The sequence below is a fragment of the Gopherus flavomarginatus genome, chromosome 5 (genome assembly GCF_025201925.1).
Source record: "Gopherus flavomarginatus isolate rGopFla2 chromosome 5, rGopFla2.mat.asm, whole genome shotgun sequence".
Taxonomy (NCBI): Eukaryota; Metazoa; Chordata; order Testudines; family Testudinidae; genus Gopherus; species Gopherus flavomarginatus.
The window spans coordinates 19,464,669-19,479,571 of NC_066621.1; positions in this window are offsets into that span (position 1 = coordinate 19,464,669).

Below are 14,903 nucleotides of genomic sequence, written 5' to 3' on the forward strand. Positions count from 1 at the left end.
GCTCTGCTGCATGCTGCTTCGTCAGCAAGTGCTGCCCCTGCAGCTCTTATGGGCCGCGGTTCCTGACCAATGGGAGCTGCTGGTGTGGCGCCTGGGGCGGGAGCAGAATGCAGAGCAGAGTCCCCTGGCTGCCCCTATGTGTAGGAGCTGGAGACGGCGATGTTACTGCTTCCAGGAGCCGCGTGAAGCAGCCCCCAACCCTGCTCCCTGGCTGGAGCACCAGAGTGGGCTAAGCCCCAGACCCTGCCCTCCAGCATGAGCTCGAGGGCCAAATTAAAATGGCTGGCGGGCCAGATCAGGCCCATGGGCTGTAATTTTCCCACCCCTGCACTAGTAAGTTCTGGAATGGAACCCAGGAATTGTGACTCAAAGACTCTTGCACTATGCCCAGGACAGCACTGCTCCTCTCGCTCAGTGCATTCAGACGGGTAGAGATTCATTGTCATTTCCATGTAAATAAATGTCTAGTATATAGTGCTGCTTACTGGACATCTTTGAGATCATCCCTGCATCTGAGGAGACAGCTGAATTAGAATGGAATCTACTCATGGAGAGCACAGATATATTGAAACTATAGCAGAGATAGGACCAAACAATGCAAACTTCAGATGAGGATTCCAATCCAGATTTCCCCAAAGTTCAAGTGTCTTGGTTTAACCCATTCTAGAAATGAGACTGGATCCAGATCAAAACGTCCCCAAACTTCGGGGATGCTCAGCTCGAGGATTTTGGTTTGAGACTCATCTCTAGTTTATAGTGAAACTGAAGGACAGTCTTCTTCTTTCAGTGCATTACATCCTGCAATGTGTCTCCCGTGTAGAGGGAACTTTTGCATAGAGGGAAATTGCCCTATGAGAAAAATGACTTAGCTCCTAAAAGTTTCCACATTGCTTCAAAACAGCATGTTGCAAGAAGTCACTGGAATGTTGCACTGCTCCATTCAGGTAGGTCTTCCTGGACCAGTTATTCCGCCTGGTTTCTGTCATCCATGTACGAATGCCATCATCTGCTAGTTGAGGATTTTCATGTTGGATTGGCAGAGCTGTCCCATGGCATTGCTTAGAGCTTTCCATACATTGATTTCAAAAGACAAACATACATTACTTTAAAAGATGTTTTGAAGAGTTGCAGTGGCATCATTTTCCTATGGATTCTCAGGGCCAAATCCTTAGGCTTAAGATTCTAGTTGGTCCTGACTCAAACAAAACACTCTTTGGTGTTGAGGGGAGTTTACGGCATAACAGCCTCAACATTTGGGTCACAGTTACTGGATCTATTTGCAGAACTTCTTTAATACACCTTTCTTAAAACAGTTTCTTTCAGTTCCTTTCTGAACTATTCTGCATCTGTTCCATGCCACCTGGGAAAATCACGGTTAGCTTGTTTTCAAATTCAGAAGATGACCATGTGATGGGAGTAAGAATGGCTGAGCTATAGGAGTTCTCACTCTTTTCTTTCTTGTGCCTTCCAGCGTTCTTAGGGCAGAAGACAGACAGGGCCATGGAGCTGACAAATTAGGTGTGTTGTTCCAATCTGATGCCACATGGGCAGTTGTCTGTGAAATAAGCCCTTGCAGAGCCTTTGGGGAGCAGTGGAGTGAAGTGTAATCCAAGTGAAGTGTGACCAAAGCTTTGAAGTGCAATTTCAATGGCTGGAGCGGGGTTGGAACTGAAAGATGGGCCCGTGCTGGTTTTTATTGTGGGGGCCCCCTCCCTCAAATTTTAATGAGTGCAACTCTTATTTCCATCAAACATGCCAATTCAACTGATCTGTCATGCACGAAAGAATCTCCAAAATCCAACCCCTCTCTGTCCCCCTCATCTGATCCTGCTTCCTCCCCGCACTCCTGGGGTGGAGTTGCCAGCTCAGCCCTGAGCACATGGACCGGGTACCCTGGCTCCAACCATGGCACGGGCTCCTTTTCTCCACATCCTTCCTCCTGCTGCAGCTCCCTGCTGGACCAGGCAGCCAGGAGCTTGCTTCAGCACCACCAGCCCCTGGATGCTGTTACCAGTGGCAGGGAACAGCCTCTCTGCAGCCGGCTCCATGCACCCTGGGATGGGACCGTAAACAAGTGCCCTGTCCCACTCCCACCCTATCTAAATTGTGCCCTGACCCCTACCTCCCCCATCCTGCTCCTTATCCTCCCTGCTGGCTGGATGCATCCTGCCTGTCTCCAGCACCAAGAGCAGCTCCCACAGGTTCCAGCAGGTGGAGCGAGACCCAGCTGCACTGTCTCCTCCATCTCCAGCACGGCTCTGTTCCTTACCCCTCGGCTCCAGGCTTCCTGCAGCACCGAGAGAGGCCAGGGCAATCCAGCAGGAGGGCCTGGCTGGTGAAGTGGAATGCAGGTGCCAGCCGCGCTTCCGAACGCATAAAGTAGTTACTGCTGTGCAGCCGTGCATGTGAATGGCAGAAAGGGAGCGTTGGCAGGCCGGCCAGATTTGACTGGTGTTGTGACCTGATGCACAGGGTTGCAACACCACTGAAATTCAGTCCAGCTGCCCTTCCATCTGGTATTATAGAGGAGTGGTGGGGCTAAATTTGATTGGTGGTGTGACTCCATGTGCCAAGTGCTGGAACGGATTTCAGGTGCCAGAGCAGCACGCCAGACCACTCCAGCACCACTATCCCCCTGCCCTCTAGATTGTGTGGGCCCCTACGCATCTCCCCCATGAGCTCTGTGAGCATTAGGGAAGATGCTGAGGCTCTGCACTGGCTGAATCAGGATTACTGCGTCTCCTTTCATTTGATTGTTTGTTTATTATAATGTACTGGATTATTTTCACCTGTCTGTCTCTAGCCCTCTCCCATTACTGAAGTAGTGCATCCGTCTTTTTAAATGTATTTGTCTTCACATCCCCCCTGTGTGGTAGGGCAGTGCTGTTATCCCTGTTTTTACAGATTGGGCACAGAAGCTACATGACTTGCCCAAGGTCATACAGGAAGTATGTGGCAGAGCAGGGACTTGCAACCAGGTTTCCTGAGACCCAGGCTAGAATCCTAGGATCCTTCCCACAGATTTAAAAAAATCTGTGTGAGAAAGAGCTGGTGTTGAGCGTGAGATCAGCAGAATGATGGAAGACTAGACAAGGAGTCAAGGAATGCAGAAATGAACGGATTTGCCTTTCAAGACTCCAGTCCCTATTTCTTAGACTGTGTGCTCTTCGGGACCGAGACAGCCTCTTTCTTCTGTGTTAGTACAGCACCTAGCACAGCAGGGTTCTGGTCTCTGACTGGGTCTCCTAGCACTATCACAATATGAATAATAGCAGGCTAACTTCTCCAGAATTCACTGGAGTTATACCCCCGTATGCCTGCACCAAATGTGGCCTGTTAATACTCTATGAGCCTGGTTCCTCTCTTAACCCTCTTTAATACCATGGACTTCTCTGGAGTTACTCCTGTCTTTTGTTGGCGTGTGAGAGAACAATCTGGTGCTGAGCTGAATCACCCTGTGTTTGTGAAGGGCTTAGTGTCAGGGGACATCATGCTGTGGGGTGGGAATTAAGCGAAACTCCGACAGAACACTGAAGGAGTGCCAGAGAACTCCAGGTTATCCCTCAGCCCGACAGCAGCTCCAAGAGCATCATGACGAGACATTGCAGATGGTGCCCAAAGTAGATTGGCCACCTGTGGTGATGTGTGGTTGGAATCCAAAATGCTAGTGTTCCCATGGGTAGCTGGGGAAAAAGAGTGGACTTCATTCAGTGAACTCTGCTGTTGCAGCATATTATTCCCAAAGGAGATTCAAGGAGGAGCAAAGGTCCAGGAGAGAAAAAGGTGACACTTCTGGAGGGGCCAATCCTAGCCTGATTTGCACTATGCACAGCCCTGTGAAAATCAGTGGGGTGTATGTCCGGGCAGAAACTAGAACCTACTGTGGGACAATGCTAGATTGGAACTTCCCTGGGGCAGAGACCTCGTCTTCATATGTATCTGACCAGCACCTTGCCTACTGTTCAGACTTTGGAAATAATAGTGTAAAATAAGTCTATGAGGAGATGTTTGAGAAACTAAAACATTAGAGGACTTAGCCTATTAATGCTGGGATTTGCCATTTTCCAGCAGGTGGGCAATAACGTGATGGACCCAGAGGCTTAAGAAATTGTTGACTGGCTGGCTGTGGTCGTTACCAGTATCAAAGCCTTTGCTTTACTGCTACTGGAGTGTGCATCTTATGTGCATGACCCTGTTTGTGAAGAGGGCCATGTGTCTGTCTCTCTTGAGCTCCCATGATGAATTGTGATCACTCCCTGTTCTAAGTGGTCGGCTGATTGAAATGACGCTATGTCAGGAAGGGGTTGGGGCACTGCAGAAGGAAGTAGGAGAGGCTGCATTTCTTTAACTCGAAAAGCTGCAAATGCTCTCTGCATGGAGGGGCAGGAGATTTATTAGATTATGAGAGGGATGGGCTCTTCTGAAGCTGAGGAGTGAATTTGCTTGGGCCAAAACTCTTCCACTCCATCTTTCTGTGAACCCCTTTCTGCATGTAGCTGTTACAAAGTTCTTCACATTACTAGCTGGTAAACGTCAAGGTAACGCTGAGGTCAAGCTCAGATTTGAATTTGGTGAGCTGAGCAGATATGACTGACTGAGCCATGTGATGTGAAAATAAGTATGGGAGGGTCATGTGACATCCCCTTCCTCTTGTTTCTTGAGTCTGCTGGGATTATGGGAAGGAATTTCACAGCTGAGAGGCCAGCCTTGTGTTAAGATTTAGATAGTGACATGTAAACCAAGTCAGTCCCCTTGGGATGCTAAGTGCCTCCTGGGTCTGTTCAGAGCATTTTGAAGTCAATGGAGCTGTCTTGGTTTACACCAGTTGAGGATCTGGCCCAATGATTATTATGCCCATTCAAATCTTTAGTGAACTTCTCAAATCAGGCATGTGCATAGAAACCAAATCTTCATCCAGCAAGAACAGGCTAAGCTGACGATAGGCGTTTCAATACGGAGCTAAGTCAGCCAGCTCTAAACGGCACTCCAAAGCTACATCTACACTGTGTTTCAGAACCTGTGGCAGTGAGTTTCAGAGCCTGGGTCGACAGAGTTGTGCTCTGTGTAGATGTTCGGGTTTTGAAGCATGGAGAGGGGTGTGGGCTTGCAGGGTGGTGGTGGTGATGGATTTACCAGAATCTGGCTGTGGTCCCATGACCTGGTAGCAGCATACTTGGCAAAAAATTCTTGTCGGTGGCCTTTGCTAATGCAGGAGACAGTTCGCTCTGTTTGCAGGACAGCAGTCAGAACAAAATGGAAGAGTTAAACGCTGAGCAGCTGTACTCGAACCCAGGGGGAGTTGGCGGTGGGGGTGGGTTGCTTCTGTTTCCTGGGAGTCGACTGGCTAGTCTTGGGATAAAAAAGCCAAAGGACACCGGACCAAGGGATTGTGGGATAACATTGGTGGACTCTCAGGGCACAAGTCTGGGAACTGGGCCAGCGCTGCATCCGCACTGCAAAATGATTGAGTTGGGACTCGAGTCCCATTGGGAGTTGAGCTCTAACCCTCCCCTCCTGCTGAGTTCTGTGGCCCCCATTCTGAGGGCTTACTGGCCCGAGTAAGACGCATCTGTGTATAGATGGAAGGGGGGTTGGGTTCAAACCCAAGTCTGAGCCTGGGCATACACTGCAGTGTAGATGTACCTTTAGCCTCTATACCTGAGTTCCCCATCATAATAGCACATCCCTACTTCACAGGAATGCTGGGAAGGTAAATCCTTTAACGATCATTAGGCACTCAGTGATATGGGCCAGAACATAAGAATGGCCATACTGGGTGAGACCAAAGGTCCATCCAGCCCAGTATCCTGTCTTCTGACAGTGGCCAATGCCAGGTGCCCCAGAGGGAATGAACAGAACAGGTAAATCATCATGTGATCCATCCCCTGTTGCCTATCCCCAGCTTCTAGCAAACAGAAAAAATCCATCCCTGCCCATCCTGGCTACCTGATACATCAGTCAGCACCCATAGAAGGTGGCTATGGGAACACAGTGTCTAACAATGAATGCAAACTGGGATCAATAAAACCGAAGTCCACTGCTGTGATTGAATGGAAGTTATAACTCACCACAGTAACAGAGACTTGACTTTGGATGATACAGGACCTGTATTTTGCCCATAAGCTTGGGACTCCCTCTTCACCTGGCCACCCCAACACAGGCATCAAATTAACAACTTATTTGATGTGCTGTGGTGTGTTAGTTTCTTCTCCTGCTTCCCCAGTCACAGGGAATAAACCCTGCAGTGTGCAATAGTGTTCATTTCATGTGAGGGTAAATATAGAAAAGAAAACCTGCTGAGATCAAGCCATTTTTTCCCCTGCCCTACAAGTTCTCCAGTTATAAACAGTCAGTCATACCCATTTGGAAAGTCCTAGCATGGTTTACTTGGCAATCCTATAAGAACGTTTGCTTTTCTGCAGGTTAAGGATTCCATTTAATAATAATTAATGGTATCTCACTCCCATCTGCTCTCAGATGTTTAGGACTTGTTGGCATTCTTCTGCTGAGCTAAAGCTGCTCTGTTCTAATGAAAAACTGGTCTGCTGGATAATTTACTGGGAAGCTTGGGTTCACCTGTGGAAGTTGTTCCCGATTCTCATTGTGCTGCTTAAGTTAGGTAGGGTGGAGAACCCAACTCAGGACTTTTGTCAGATCTTTCACGAGCCTTCCTGTCCCGTGTATGGAAGGAGACCCACCAGGCAGGAAGGCTGGAATCGTATGACTGAGGAGGTATTGGGTTACATCAGTGTCAATTATATGGGAGATGGCGCTTAGGAGGTGTTTGAAAATGTCTCAGCAGCCCGTTTGGGGTTTGTGTGGTCCAGAGCAGATGCTGTGCTTAGGGATAGCACCTGCAGGCAGACAAGAAACCAGCTAAGGTTGAAGGTGGGAGGCGAGAGAAGGAGCTGAGTTGAGGGTGGTTTTAGCTGAACAAAAGGAACTGAGCTCATAATGCTGGTTGCATGGCAGCTCAGAAAACTGCTGTGAGCATCTGCAGTTGAGAAGCCCCCAAGAACAGAAGCAAGGCCCAAGGACTGTACCTCTCATGCACAGACTTCGAGGCCTACCATGAAAGGTCTGGATGGCCAGCTGGTCAGGACAAGCCTATGACATGTTAGCAGTGGAGGCAACCATGCAGGCAAGAAAGTCGGCCTCTGGGAGGATGGGAGGCATCATAGAATGCTCAGGGTGGGAGGCGGGGAGACTTTGGAGTTTGAGTGGGCCCTGGCATAGGTGGAAGTGTGGAGACCTTACACAACCTCTGCTGCAGGGTTAGGAGGACTGCAGCATCGGCCCTTGGGGACTGAATGCCACTTCAAAACAAAGCATGGTCTCCTCAGGCTGAACACACACATTCCCTGTCCATAAGACAGTGGGAAGCCAGATTTGAATCAGGTCATCCCCTTCTTTTGATTCTTGAGTGGCTAGCACCTGAGAGTGATGGAGATAAGTTTCAAACCCCACTGAAGTCTATAGGAGAAGGGGACTAAGACCCTGATGCAAAGCCCACTGAAGGCCATAGCCCACTGAAGTCACCATGGCCTTCAGTGGGCTTCGGAGTAGGTGCCAAATCTGTGTTGACTTCCCCCAGCAAGTGCCTTTCTCTCTCTTTGCCAGTTAAGTCCCTTGGAAGAATAAATGAGCACATGCTATTAAATGTCCTTGAGTAGGGTTCTTCGCTCTTTAAAGCAATGCCTCTGCACCGAGGTGAGCCTGGTTAAAAAGGCCTGTATTCCTGTTATTATTTTAAGAGCTATCCATACATCATCCTGGAGAAACCATGTTTAAAAAACCCAACCCCAAAAAAACTCCATCCTAAATGTTGACTCTAGTGGTGACATTTGTGAAAGTGACAAAATATTTATGCAGTTGGCGTTGGTTCTGGTCAGGGCTTCTGGAAATAAACCAATGCCTTGTTAAATTGTGTATGGAATTGAGGGGTGGAAATGCAAGGGGGAAAATGCCTAACATCTTATGCAGCTTGTGCAAATAAAATCATGGCTTTACTACTGCATGAAAAAACTCTGGAATTAATAGATCTCCTTTGGCTTGGGGGTGTGGGATACAAACCCAGCTAGGATTCATAAACTATTTAAAGCAAAGAAGTGCTACTTTTAAACCCACACATCTGGATTCTAGAGTTAAAGCTGTGTCATCGGTGCCCGTATTAACCCCTGGCTTTCCTGTGGTTTGTGTATCCGAGCTGCTTAAAAGTAATTCTAAGCTGAGCATTTAGCAGACAGGAATAGTTCTGTCCTCAGTATAAACATTAAGCAAATTGTGATTGTTTTTGGTCCATATTTAGATTTATGGACCAGAAGTAAATATTGTTAGTTTATAATTTATTTTTGAAGGTCATCATTGATGATATTGACTGAAAACTTAAGTCAAAACATGCTTTTAGCCCTGATCTCAGAAATGCACTTAAGCATATACATAATATGACTTCAGTGGGATTTAAGTACGTGCTTAAAGTTAAACACCAGCTGAAATGTTGTGCTGAACAGGGATAGATTTCAGCTAAGCATAAACTTCAGTGCAGTACTGAATCAGGACCTTAGTAATATACAGATTGATCCAAAGCCCATTGTTGGACTATTTTGGGGAAGTTCACTGGCCTGTGTTATACAGCAGGTCAGATCAGATGACCACAGTGATCCCTTCTGGCCTTGGAGCTTTGAAGTGAATGGAAAGACACCTTTTGACTTCAGTATTCAAATGGCTTGTTAGAGATACCTTTTAACGTTGCTTTCTAGATGTAAGCTATCTGTTTCCATAATATCCAAAGCACCTTCTTTCCCCCCATATCACCGTGCTCCATAAATTGAACATATAGGTGCCTGCTGAGCATGGGAGATAAAGGGTTACAGGGCTTGTTAGACTGTGATCCAGAGGTTTTTGTAGTTTGGGGCTTGCATGTGAGTACTCGTCATCCAAAATAAAAATGACCTTTTTCCAGCTTAGTTTATGTTGTTTTGAAAGCAGGATGAGCTAACCAGGAGAAAGGGACTCATATTCCAGGATAAGAGCATGATTAACTGGTAATCAGGATGCCTGGATTTTATTCTGGCTCTGCCATCAACTCACTGTGTACCCTGGGCAATGGTCTCGCTGTGTCACTTTCCCCGTCTGTAAAATGGAAATAACCACACTGACCTCCCTCCCAGGTGGTTAGCTGGGAGGCTTCATGAACATTGGCAAAGTGCTTTGAGACCAAAGGTGTCCTAGAAAGGCAAATTATATAATGTGGATTTATTTTCTCCTTCTCCCCAAAAGTGTCAAAAAAATGAAAGGTTTTGGCAAATTCAAGATCTACTAGAGAATTCGCAGTTGGGTGTGTCTTAGTTGTTCGAGCCTGTGCCATTTGCGTGTTACTGTGAATACAGAACTTTCTTTTATAGTTTGCAGTGTTGTTGTAGCCGTGTTGGTCCCAGGGTATTAGCTATAAAAGGTTTTACCTCACCCACCTTGTCTGCCTTTTGTATATGTTTTAAACACTGAACTCTGTTCTGTTTTTATACCACACCCAGCACTGTGGTATCTAGGAAACTCTTCTCCGCGCTTTTCTTAAATGAATACTTTTCAGTTTAGGTTCTCAAAGCACTTTACAATATTAATAAATTGAGACTTTCAACCTTTAGGGAGGCTGGGAAATCTTATTATTCTCATTTTACAGATGGGGCAAACGAGGTGTGGAGAGGTGCAGTGGCTTGTTCAAAGTCACCCAGCAAGTTGTAATGGGAGCCCAGAATAGAACCCAGGTGTCCTGACTCCCAATGTTGTAGTTTAACTACTAGATCACCCTTCCTCTGTCTCTCTCAGCTCTCATGGGTAGGTCCGGAGAACCATTATATAAATGCCTTTATTTCACAAACCATTATATAGGGATGTGTTTGCACAGCATCTAGTATAGTGGAGTCCTGGTCATCTGGAAAAGGGGAGTGAACAGTAGGGTGGCAAAATTTGCAGACTGTACAAAGTTATTCAAGATAGTTAAGACCAAAGCTGGCAGCAAAAAGTTACAAAGGGATCTAACAAAACTATGTGACTGGGCAGCAAAATGGCAGATGAAATTCAGTGTTGATAAATGCAAAGTAATGCACACTGGAAAACATAATCCCTACTATACATGCAAAGTGAAGGGGTTTGAATTAGCTGTTACCTCTTGAGAAAGAGATCTTGGAGTCACTGTGGATAGTTCTCTGAAAATATCTGCTCAATGTGTAGCAGCAGTCAAAAAAGCTAACAATTTTAAGAACTATTAGGAAAGGGATAGATAATATGACAAAAAATTTCATAATGCCACTGTATAAATTCATGGTACACTCACACCTTGCATACCTGGTCGCCCCAGCTCAAAGAAGATACATTAGAATGGGAAACAGTACAGAGAAGGGCAGCAAAAATGATTAGGGGTATGGAACAGCTCCCATATGAGAGCAGATTAAAAAGACTCTAACTGCTCAGTTTAGAAAAGAGACAACTGAGAGGGGATATGATAGAAGTCTATAAAATCAGGAGTGGTGTGAAGAAAGTGAATAGGGAAGTATTATTTACCCCTTCGTATAACACACACACACAATGAAATTAATAGGTGGAAGTTTAAAACAAACATAGAGAAGTACTTCTTCACACAACGCACAGTCAACCTATGGATCTCATTGCCAGGGGATGTTGTGATGGCCAAAATTATAACTGGGTTCAAAAAATAATTAGATAAATTCATGGAGGTTATGTTCATCAATGGCTATTAGCTAGGATGGTCAAGGACACAACCCGATGCGCCGGGTGTCCCTAAACCTCCATCTGCCAGAAGCTGAGACTGGACGACAGGGGATGGAGCACTTGAAACTGTCCTGTTCTCTTCATTCCCTTTGAATTATCTGGCACTGCCCACAGTTAGAGACAGGAAACTGGTCTCAATGCACCATTGATCTGACCCAATATGGTCTTTCTTATGGAACATATATGGATCCAGAATTCATATCTTGTTCGAAATGCCCAACTGTCTGAAAACTCATGATCAGAAGCAGACTCTGCCTGTGGAGTTGATGGACCAGCCGCCTGGTGCAGAGGCAAATAGAGAATGTGTTGTATCCTGTTTATGCTATGCCTATCACAGCACTATCCAACTGCTTTAATTTTTTGGCACTGTCCATGCAGCCCTAGTCACTGCTGATCTGAGTGGGGTTTGATCCAGTGAAATATATAGCCCCTTAACAATCCCTACAGCTAGTCCATCCGCCTTATATAAATTGTGGAGGGCACAAAATTATTGTCACCTGAATATGCGAGTCTACAGTTTTTGGTTTCCTGACTCCCAGCCCCATGCGCCTTCCCCTTGGCTTTGCTGCAGCCGATGGCCCTTGTTTGAACCCCCGGAGTTGGGCATCTTTTCAGGAGCTCTATAACCACCTGGCTATCGCTGATCCTTATCCCCCACCATTCTTTGTGCTCTGAGTTCTCCAGTTAAAATCTGCATGGGAAGGTTCCAAGTGAAAATGTGTGTCTGCTAATGGGAAATGAATTCTCTCTTCCTCTGAAGGATTGTTGCATGAGGAAAACAACACAAGGTCTAAAAAAAAATATGACCTCACGCCATCTCCTGGGGAATGTTCAGCCAGATGAAGGAGATGAAGGAGTGGGAGACAGCACTGGGGCAGCACAATGCATGTGTTGCTATCCCTGTGTAAACACCCTGTAGCTGCGGAAACCTCTTAAAACCCAGAATGAGAGGGAAGTGAACGCTTTGATCTGTGGATGTGCCTGTTGTTTTCTAAATGCAGATTCTTCTTTTTTTTTTAAATTGTGCTTCAAATTGAAAAAAAAAAAAAAGGCCTATTGTTATCTTTGCCTGTTTTTCCTGGTGACAGACTCTGGCAGGGTGCCCTAAACTTCCATTATTCCCCATGTAACCATTTCAGCATGGCTGACAATTTGTTACTGGCTCTTCCTCGTTGGAGCACAATGGACCAAATCTTCTGTCCCTATGAGAAGCTGGAGTGAATGAAGTGTGCCATGGCGGCTAGGGAGACTGAATGCTCCTCAGACTGCAAATATTGTGATCTCCTACTCAGGCTGGTGGGTGTTTTCCTACTCTCTGCAATGTCTTTGATCAACCATCAAGAAGTCTCCTTATATGGTACTGTGGATGGAGCTCCTACAGAGGATAGGCCCTATCTGGAATCACTGTTGCTTGCCGCTATTTCCTGGTCAAGTGGATCCGCCCTGGGTGGAAAAGATGGTCTTGTGGCTAAGGCAGTAGATTGCTACTCAGGAGTTTTGTGTTCAGTTCTTGGCTCCGTCACGGGCACCCCATGTCACCTTCTCTGTGAGATGCTCCAATACTGCAGTGATTTGCTGGGATGACACGTGAGCACCCATAGGGATGGGTTTGCTGCCTTTTCAGGCCATACGTACGTGCAGAGAGGGAAGCTAGGCCCACTACCCAGGCATCCTACTCGATAGCTTTTGGGTGAAAAGAGGCTTCAGAGAGACTCGTGCTATGGGGCAGTCATAGGCAGCAATGGACAATTGGACCACCCGCATCGAGCCAAGTTTGCAAAGTAGCCTCCACTCAGCCCCTCATTATGTATCCCCAAAGTAATGCTCCCAGCTCCCTGGTTTTTGGCCATGCACTTTTGGACAGCCATGTTCTCAGTCACCCACAAAGGCCAATCCTTACGTGCACTTCGGGCAGCTTGTGCGCACAGGGCTTGTTCTGGGAGTGCAAGGAAAACAAACTCACCCTTGTTGAAAATGGCGCCGTCAGCATCATGGGAGCACAGGTCAGGGATGGCACTGGCTGCAGCCATGTGAGCTTTCCCCATTCCTCCTCCTAGTGCTGCCTGGCCAAGGCTCATCCCTGAGGCAAGAAGAGTTCGGTGTCCGTGGGTTGGTGTCCTCTGTGCTGAGCGCACCAAAAAGGGGTGGGGCTAATTGTGGTGTGAATTTTGTGGTGTGGCCACCCACCAGTCACGAACTGGACTGAGACCAGCTCATTTCACACAGGCCTCCAAACACAGTGTCCGATTTTGCACCTCCATAGTTAGAGGCTCCTTTGGGAATTGTGTATGACTCATCCATCCCATTCCCACTGAGAACTTTGCCATGGGACATAGACCCCTCCACTGGGGGAAATCAGCGAAGCTCCAACAATCTACGTCAGCTGAAGATCTGGATCAGAGGGTCAAATTCATCTCCAGTGGAATTCCATTGGCTTCACTGGGAATGAGAAATTATTTTGGGGCAGTTTTCTGGCCTGTGTTTTGTGCAGGAGGTCAAAGGAGATGATCACGGTGGTCCTTTGTGGCTTTCGAATCTAGAAAACTATGAGCCTGGCCCAGCAGCTGGCCATGCCAGTAGCACTGTCAAACCTAAATTCAGTCCTGAGCATGTTGCTAATACTTAGCTTTTCATCCAGTGTTGTGCACGAGGCCCTATGGTGTTTTGGCATTTTGATTACATGTGATGCTGTGTATTTAAGGCTGGTTTATGGGTGTTTACACTAGTGCGTAAACCTGTAATTTATAACCTCAGTGTATAAATCAACATAGTTAAAGGTCTTGTCTCTAGTGCCTTGAAGTCTGTTTCCAGATTTAGAAGACAGGTTTTGTTTTTGTTTTTGTTTTTTGTTTTTAAATAGTGTTTAGTTTTCCTCTAGTTATGGCACTAAAAAGATCATCTGGTTGGAGAAGGACAGGTTCTGCTCTGGGTTACAGTGTCAGCTGGGGCTTGCTGACGTCAGTGAAGAAGCACTGGTATGAGTGAGAAGAATTTCCATTTGGACTCAGGAGTGTGAGGACAGCGACTTGTAAGAAAGTCTGATGTTTACACGACAAACCCACGTCTGGAGGGAAAGCCATTGCATCCTTGCAGTGGGTGTGATGTCAGTAGCTGAATGCAGGTTTAGGACTGTACTGGGCAGAGTATTTGTACGGGCAGTGCAGTGACCTGAAAGGAGATTGGGGTCCCATTGCGCTAGTCCCTGCTCAAAGACAGCCCCAGTCCCAAGAACTTACAGTCTAAACACACAAGAAGGTATTGGAGCTTGTTAAACACTCGAGATGTGTTAGCAGAAAAATAAAATTAGAACAAAAGCAACTAGTTTAAAATGATACCGAGAAGAGTAACTCTTAAAGGCTTGAGAAGGAGCTGACTAAAAAGCCAGAGGATGTTCCCAGCAAAGTTGTTCTTATCCAGATCTATAATACTCAGAAGTGTGTATATGCACTGCTCCTCTGTGTGTATTGGGTCCGATACGGATAGGTATTCAAGGTGCTTTGCTTTCAGCTTCATACTGTGGGGGCCTAGGTTTTTGGAGCAGAGTTCTGTCCCCGCTGTTGCTGTGAAATTCCAAGTGGCCGTGGTGGGCGGCACAGTGACAACTGTGAAGTTGCTCGGTAACCACAGATTTGTTACAGCTGTTGTAAACATGGCCTCTGCTAGTAAGGATTGGGAATGATGCAACTCGACCCTTCTTCTGCCTTGCCTGGAGCCATTTTTGTGTTGTTTCTGCTTTAGGGTAGCTACCCTTGGCCCTGGTGCAGAAGCAATATGCCCATGCAACATAGTCCCGTAAATTACCGGGGTAAATCACATGGGTGCAATTCCTGTTTTGCACTGTCTATATTAGTGGTTTGCACTAGTGCAAACTGCCCTATTTATACAAGTCCTTACTCTAAATACAAAGGCTGGTGGCTGCCCCACTGGTACTCGCTGACCAGTAAGGGATGACAGAGGGGTACTGGAAAGGCAAATGTCTTGGGTCCATTTGCAGCCATCAAGCCAGTGAGAACTTGTACCTTTGAGTTGTGTGTTGAGCACAGCTGAACTAAATGTTCGTATTAGGCTGGGAAGGGTGAGTGTAGTAACCAGGATGTCAGTGCTGCTAATGGAAA